Genomic DNA, 6,081 nt, shown 5'->3' with positions numbered 1-6,081 from the left:
CGTGTTGAAAAATAATCGTAAGTTAAATTTTTTTTTTTTTTTTGTAAACAACGTATCTCTTTTCCATCTCTGTTTAGAATAAGCCGTCATCCCGGATAACTTCTCGTCAGTTAGAGACATTTGTGTCTTTCATGGAAAAGCACAATGAAAAATACTATTTTATACACATCACACACATGCATATTTATGTATTATTATTTAGATTGCTGTTATTCATTTTCACCATGACATTTCTTTCAAGAAATTTAGGATCATTAAATAGCTAAATTTTTTGTAATCTTGTTTATTTGAAGTTCTTTATGCAGTTTTAAGTTTTTTAATCTAAGATGTACAAAATTTGTTTATTTTTTTATTTTATTTTTAGTTTAGGTCAGTGAATTTAGATCAGGTTTATACACTTTTTGGTTACTTAAAAATATCTACATATTTTTAAACAGATCTCAGAATAGAAATTCGATTATTTATAGTTTACATTAACAGCAATATCTTGCAGTACAATCTGAAGATATATTCCAATAATTTATGTATAATTTGAATGACTAAAAAATTGAGGCTAAAAATATATCATTTAATTATGAATTCCTAAATTGAAATGCAAGTTTTACATGTAAGGCAACTTTAATAACTCTGTTGTGGGTTGTTTGCTTGATTGCTAGAGACTCTGAATCTATTTGTGTTCAACAGAAAAACAAGAAGCAGATGTTCAAGTAAGATGTTATTGGAATTTGCAAATGTGAAAAACACGATGTTAAATGAAAATGTACTGAGGAAACAAGAAAATATTAAATAATGATGAAATAAAAAATTAGAGTTAATTAATGTGTTAGAAGATAAAGTATGTTTTTTAAATACTTAAAAAAATAACTCAAAAAGTTTTCAAGGTGCATCATTTTAGTTTAGTTCTTTTTCTAGTAAAGTAGCTAATATAAGAGACTTATTTCATTTACATATATCTCATTAATATGTTAAAAATATAGCTTAACTAAGTTTTATGTGCATATGGAAAGGAGGGGAAAAAGGCCTCAAATTACAGCTTGGTTTAAAACAATAAGTAAATAAATAAAATACACTGGTTCTATTAACACCTCAAAAAAGTACTGTTATGTACTCTAAAAACAAATCCCAAATATCGCATCATGATACATAAAACTCTTACAAAAAAAAAAAAAAAAAAAAAAAAAAAAAAAAAAAAAAAAAAGAAAGAAAGGAAGAAAAAGAGAAGAAATATGTAAAGAAATTCTTCTTTAAAAGAATATAATTCTTTAAAAGAAGAAATATGTGATTAGGAATATGCTCTTTTTATTTATTTGATAACAAAGAAGCATAAAACATATGCAACATCACATTATCAAAAATCTTGCAAGTCATTACAATACTATAAGACATTGATTAGCAAGGTAAACATCAGGTGAACATTCTTTTACAGTAGCAATAATTTTGTTATTCAAAATTCTTAAAACGCCAAAACAAATTTACGATCGATGCCTCAGATGTAAGATCACACAAAAGTAAATTTGATTTAGCAGACCATGAGAAATTTATGAACTATGTCATTTATGAACAAATTGACTCTCTTCAAAATGTACCAGCAAATTTAACAAAAGCATGCATGAAATTTAACCTTAACATTTAAAGCACTAGTATTTAATTACAGTTACAGGTATTAAATGAATTTAATCATGCTTTTAAGAATGCAATTTTCTGGTAAATTTTAATTTTTATATGAAAATAGAACAAAATTAGGAAAAAGTAAGTTTGTAAAGCTACTTAAAACATACTTCCACACAATGAAAATAAATTAAAGTAACTATAGTTAAAAATAAAACATGAAGATTTACAACTAGATCAAGCATGATAATGGGATTAAAATGATTTGTCAAATATTTAAATTAATATTTAACTTCTCCAAAATACCTTAAAAATACAGAATATATTTATATTACTATAAAGAAAAAGCAAAATCATTTATAATTTAGATCATACTATCCAGTTTTTAACATTGGCACCAACTAACAGATTTGGCTGCAATACATCATAATCAAAACATAGAATGTTACTTTAAATCACCAATCGTACAGTAGAATTAAATAATAATAATAATAATAAAAAGAACATCACTTTCCTACGTGCTGTTTACAAAAATAACAATTTTACAAACAGTATAAACTATTCATGATAATAAAAGGAACAATAACATCACAAACAATATTAGCAATATTTTACTGCACAAACACACACATTCCTTAATTGATTTTGTATTTATAAAAATCGGATGATCATCAATAAGTGGCAGTTAAATGAAAACATACATTTTGAAGAATTACGAAGAGTAATTTTACTAACATTCTATGGAAAAATACGAAGCAGAACTCACCTCACAAATACACGCTCCTGGGCCGGGAATCGGTTGAGCTCGACAAGAATTAATTATCAATTTTCTTCGTCTTTCTTTATTTCTCGGAAAACGAAATATCCTTATGCTATTTTTAGAATGACTGGAACAATTTGGTGCAGCACATCCACCCATGCTTCTCAGAATTAGGTCGGAATCAAACAATAAACATGTCAACATAACAATGCTGATCCAGTGGCGGATAGCAACAAGTGTGCTTTGTTGGCTACAAAATGGACTATGAATCAGCTCCCTTTTATGGAAGCCCCTTTATAGTGTTGGGCTGTACATCAACACTCTGTGATGATGTACAGCAACTACATCTGTGATGATGTAGGCAACTAAACCTTGATTTATGTACACCACTGTATCTTTCCACACAGTTCCTTGCTACTGCATGCTTTTGGTTATAATTTTCTTCTATATATGAAGAGGGATTTATATGTATGCTGTCAAAAGCCAAAGTTCCAACGGATAACCTTTATCACTTGAAATACTAAAAAATAAATATATGGAAATAAAAATTCCTTGTACAGTTGGAGAAATCTAATATCAGATTTCAAAAGAAAAAAAAATTGTCTCCCATTACATTGCAAAATTATTTTAAACTCATTATTCCGAAAGAAAAAATGCATAATTTTTAAGTACAAACAATTTGATACATGGAAGATAGAAGTCTATAAAAGAATTGTCTTTTATCTGCATTTATTGAGAACACACAATTTTTTAACTTGCATGTGTATCTAAATGCATATAAATTGGGTACATTTCATGTTTAATAAAATTTAGTAATCTATTTCTTTCACATTCCACCAATATTTTAATCACTACTTACTGAAAAAAAAAAAAAAAAAAAAAAAAAAAAAGGTATGGGTAAATACTACTAAAGAACCAATATTTTAATCACTACTTACTGAAAAAAAAAAGAGGTATGGGTACATACTACTAAAGAACTAAAAATGAAATCATACTTAGTATAATATACTGTATAAAAATACTAGCACATAAAAAATTATATTTATTTATTATTTCTATAACCAGATATAAATAATCCATCTATAATTTGAAAGAATAATATTATAACAATAATATCAAATACATTCTAAATGCAGACAAAATTAATCAAAACGTGCTACAGACTGAAAAATTGGACTGAAAACGTGCTACAGACTCTGTTATCGGGACTGGATTAAGGAATGTATATATGCATGCATGTATGTATGTGTCTATATGCGTACACATATACATACGTATGTAATATAATATACATATATACTCATTTCTGATTACAGAAGAGTACCGAAAAATCTTAATTCAGGATTACAAGAATTGAGGAAGTATTGATAACTGACATTCAGTTTCTTCCCCTGTCCCTGAAAAATACGTATTTGTGCTTCATTTAATTTCTCAGAATACAAATATGTTTGACCAAATGTGCTTATTTCCTTCCTTAAATAATTTTATTATAAAATTTTGGGCACATATCTATAAGCCAATAGTTTGTCCCTCCCTGCAGTGTCAAGAAGTTATGAACTGCACTGTCTCCATAAGAACGTGTCATGAACACAAGCACATTTTGCATTTATTGCCAAGATTTTCATATTATAATCAGAAACCTGCAAAATATTACTGTCGTACATAAAGATCTTATCTAAAGGCTTTAACAAGAATAAAGGAACTATATGCTATCAACAGGAAATATAATGTTTATCAGGATTATAGAAATACATATGTTTGATAACTTTTAAATGCGTTGAAACTTATTAGTTAAATGATAATAATCTACTTAATATTACGTAGATAATAATCTACGTAATATTCTACAATATAAAATTATTGAGGAGTGTTAATTAAAATCCTTGGGTTTACTAAGAAAATAAATTACATATCCATTATACAAATCTCATTTCAAATTTATCGAAAGATACATGTTTATAACATTATGAAAGCTGAGTTATTATTCAAAACTAATCCTACTTCAGAAAATTCTCAATACGTAGCTTTATAGTTTTACATATATGTAACAATTATGAGTACAATCTCATAAAATTAACATAACCTTCTCATTTGTGGTGACCAAAATCAAGATTCGAAAGAGATTAAAATGACCTACTGACACCTACTAATTGTTTTTATAAACTGTATTAATCTATCACATGAGAAACTTGCAATATTTTCACATGATGCTTCTAAAATAGCATAATAATATACTGGTAAAGTAAAACGGAGAAAAGAATACTCTTTTTTCAAACAATTTCATAACAACATATCCTTCACAAGAAGAAACAGGGTATTTTATATCAATAGGTAAAAAATTACAATCCCTTTTCACATCAATTTTCAAGCAGTATAATTAGATAAAATATTAACAATGACTTCAAAAATAATATCAAAATCTAAAATCCCAACAAACACTGTAATTCGTTTTTAAATAATACTGCAAATGAATCCAACTAGTTATCTTTTTCAGATCCTGATTTTTGACAAGACACAAATGAGAATGTTATGCAGCAAATATGTAATTTATTATGAAAACCAGAGAGAAATTTAACTAACATATTCTTCTCTGTTTACTATTATATAATTCGGAACTTAATTCCAATTAAATTTTTCGAATGTTTCAGGTGATACATAAAAAATATTAAGCAGAAAATTATTCGTTAAGTATAGACGAATTCATAAAAAATGTTGGTTGATCTTTACATTATGGTAACTTGGCGATTTTTTGGCGAAAATTTGGCAACCAACTCTCCTACAGCAATCCCTCTATTTTTTTTCCCCCGTCGCCATTTTGTCTTCACGAAGTAAAGACATGTTTCTTTTCTTTTTATCTACTGAACACTTCTTCCAACAATCTACTAGCCGAATTACACTTACGCTAGAAATTTTATCAAACAAAACTGCTTAATCATGACAAATATTCACTGCAAAATTGGGAAAAAGTGCACAATACCATACTCCTTACGCGTTTTTCAAAATAACACATACACATAAACCATGTACACGCCGACTTATTTTTACTTAAAAAAACATCCCAGAATTGCACAAAAATGGCATTGCGTACACTTCACTATATCCATGTACACTGCTTTTTTCTCATAAATTAGAAAAATTTCACGAAAATACATGACAATTTTCTCAATCTTTAAACCCGGTAAAAAGAACATATATGAAATTACCTGATCGCGAAAAAGTATTTACCTTTTACAAATATGAACATTTCCACATACAAAATAAATAAAATATCCAAAAACTTTTACCTCTAAATCATCTATTACATTATACACGTCACCAACGAATTCATACCGCAAGCATTACAAATACTTAGTATCAAATATTTAAATTATTTCCATGCACGTTTATTTCAACTTAAAGGTATACCAAATTCCTACAAACATAAAATTCACAAAATAACTATCATTTAATTAAAATATCACTAAACCATGTACACGTCGACTAATTTTTACTTAAAAAAACATTTCAGATATGCACAAAAATGGCATTGCGCACACTCTTCACTATATCCATGTACACTGCTTTTTTCTCATAAATTAGAAAAATTTCACGAAAATACATGACAATTTTCTGAATCTTTAAACCCGGTAAAAAGAACATATATGAAATTACCTGATCGCGAAAAAGTACATACCCTTTCCAAATATGAACATTTCCACATATAAAATAAATAA

Source organism: Stegodyphus dumicola, chromosome 1 (assembly GCF_044657685.1).
Source record: "Stegodyphus dumicola isolate Sdum_Otavi_A_Nest chromosome 1, ASM4465768v1".
Taxonomy (NCBI): Eukaryota; Metazoa; Arthropoda; class Arachnida; order Araneae; family Eresidae; genus Stegodyphus; species Stegodyphus dumicola.
Note: the sequence above shows the minus strand (reverse complement) of the source record.